Here is a 2,374-nt window from a genome sequence, read left to right as displayed (position 1 = left end):
GTACTTTAAATCTTCCTTTCTGTTTGAAATATTTATTTTCTTTGACCTGGAAGCTCTGGATTTTGGCTACGATGTTCCTGGGAATTTTCATTTGGGGATTTCTTTCAAGAGATGATTGGTGGATTCTGTCATTTCCCACTTTGCCCCCTGGTTCTAAGATCTGGGCAGTTTTCTTCTAAGATTTCTTGAAACAAAATATCTAGGTACTTTTTTTTTTGGTTATGGCATTCAGATACCCTAGGAATTCTTAAATTTGTGCTCTCCAATTAGGTTTTCCAGGTGGTTTTTGCTATGAGATGTCTTACATTTTCTTCTATTTTTTTCAGCCTTCTGACTTTGTTTTAATATTTTTTTCTTGTCTTGTGGCGTCATTGGCTTCTATTTGGTCCATTCTATTTTCAGTCAATGTGTTGCTTGGGCAAGGTTTTGTACTTCTTGTGCCAAGCTGTTAATTCTCTTTCCAATTCTTTTTTTTCCCCATAGCTCTCATTTCATTTCTAATTTATTCATCAAGCACTCTCATTTCATTTATAAGTGAATTTCAGTCAGAACAACAGTAGAATGCTGCTGGACTCCACTCCTATCAGCCAGCTAGGTAGTTCTGCTGGCTCACAGTGACAGAACTATGGGCTCCCCTTTGGTCTGGGACTCCTGCCCTGGTTATTCCTTTGCAGGCTGGGCTAGATGCCTGAACTGAGATTTCACTCTGCTTTTAGGGTCTGAGCCAAAGCGCAGCTGATAACTTCCAAACTTCCTTCTTTTTCGGTACATTGCCCAGGGCCTCACTATCTCTACATGCAGGTCCTCTTCTCAGTCAGACCTGGACCTGTGACCCAGAGCAGGATAGTGAGTGACAAAGACTTGTCCCCATCACAGTGCCCCAGTATGGGTGTGCAGGTGGTCTGGTCTAGGCTTCCTCTTGCTCTAGGGCACAGCCTTTCCTCTGGTACTGATGTACCCCATGTGTGAATGCTCCTGCCCTGACCCAGTCTCCTGTGTCAGTGGACTTTTCTGTCTGTCTCCCCATGGTGACCTGGGCTGGACAAAGGACTGTGACTTCTTCCTTGATTTCTCAATCAGGAAATCTGTCTGTTGTATTTTCTAGATATGTTCAGAGGAGTTTTGGACAGGAGACCAACTGCATTGCTTCCTGTTACTCCTCCATTTTGGGTTTGCCCCCTTTTTCTTTGACTTTCAGGACTAATATTTTGTTATTTAATTCGGGTTTAAATTTTTCTTGGTTTTCTAGTTTTTAAAAATTGTATAACTAATTCATTGGTTATTTCTCTGTTTAAAAAATGAAAGTATATATAGAAAGGTAGATTTTCCCCATAGGACTCCTTTGGCTGTACCTCATGAAGTATGATATATTGCCTTTCTTTTTTCCTTATCTATGTTGAATTTATCTATTGATTTGTTCTTTGATCCACCAATTTCTTTAGGATTAAGTTATTTAACCTCCATTTACTTTTTTTATTTTGTATTATTTTATTCAAAGTTCTCAGAGGCTGTTTACTTTTTCTTCTCCACATCTTGCTCTGCAGTCTCCTTGGCTTGATTTGCCCGTATTCCAAACAGACTGGCATTGGCCCAGGCCATTCGAAGACTAGCAAATGCCTTGAAATTATTCTCATCTTCAGTAATTTTGCAAACTTTCCCTTTCTTGTAACCATTTCTGATGGGCATAACTGGTCCTTTAAGCTGGGTTCCCAACTTGAGTTCTTCAGCAGAGCTATCTCCCTTCTTGGGTGCAGATGGTTTCCTTAGGAAGAGGATCAGTTTGGAACGATATTCTTTTAGCTGCTGCACATTTGCCTGTAGAGACTCTGTAGACTTATTCCTGCGATGAGGGTCCACAGAGATACCAATAGTCCGTGCCACTTTTTTATGGATACCAGCCACCCAAAGCTCTTTCAAGCTGAATCCTCTACCAGCATGTACTTTGGTGTGGTATTGGACAGTAGGGCACCTCACAATGGGCGGGATAGGACCAGATGCAGGGCGAGGAGCAATTCAACGGGCTTTTGCTTGGCAGGTCTTTCACCGTCTGACCTTGCTGGCTGGCTGGTTAAACCATGTGGCAACTCATCTTTGCCAGTCTTTGTGGAAATGGGGCTTCAGAATCATGCCATTTCAGCTGGGTGCCATGGCTGATTAGAGCCCTCCTAATGGGCACCTCAGTCCATTGGAAAGGCCTCCATTTACTTTTTAATCCTTCAACATCCATTTATTGACTACACACACACACACACACACACACACACACACACACACACACACATATATTATATATAACATATATATATATATATATATATATATATATGATATATATTGCATAGTGGTCATTTTCTGTATTTGTTTGTGAGGTTTT

The 2,374-nt window shown here is 41.1% G+C and overlaps 1 pseudogene; it reads right to left on the bottom strand.

The window, feature by feature from the left end:
* Positions 1–1,512: 1,512 nt before the first annotated feature.
* Positions 1,513–2,148, bottom strand: LOC118845711 (annotated as a pseudogene).
* Between the last annotated feature and the right edge of the window lie 226 nt (positions 2,149–2,374).

This window comes from Trichosurus vulpecula, chromosome 4 (assembly GCF_011100635.1).
Source record: "Trichosurus vulpecula isolate mTriVul1 chromosome 4, mTriVul1.pri, whole genome shotgun sequence".
NCBI classification, from domain to species: domain Eukaryota; kingdom Metazoa; phylum Chordata; class Mammalia; order Diprotodontia; family Phalangeridae; genus Trichosurus; species Trichosurus vulpecula.
Note: the sequence above shows the minus strand (reverse complement) of the source record. Positions and strands in the feature narration are given on the sequence as shown.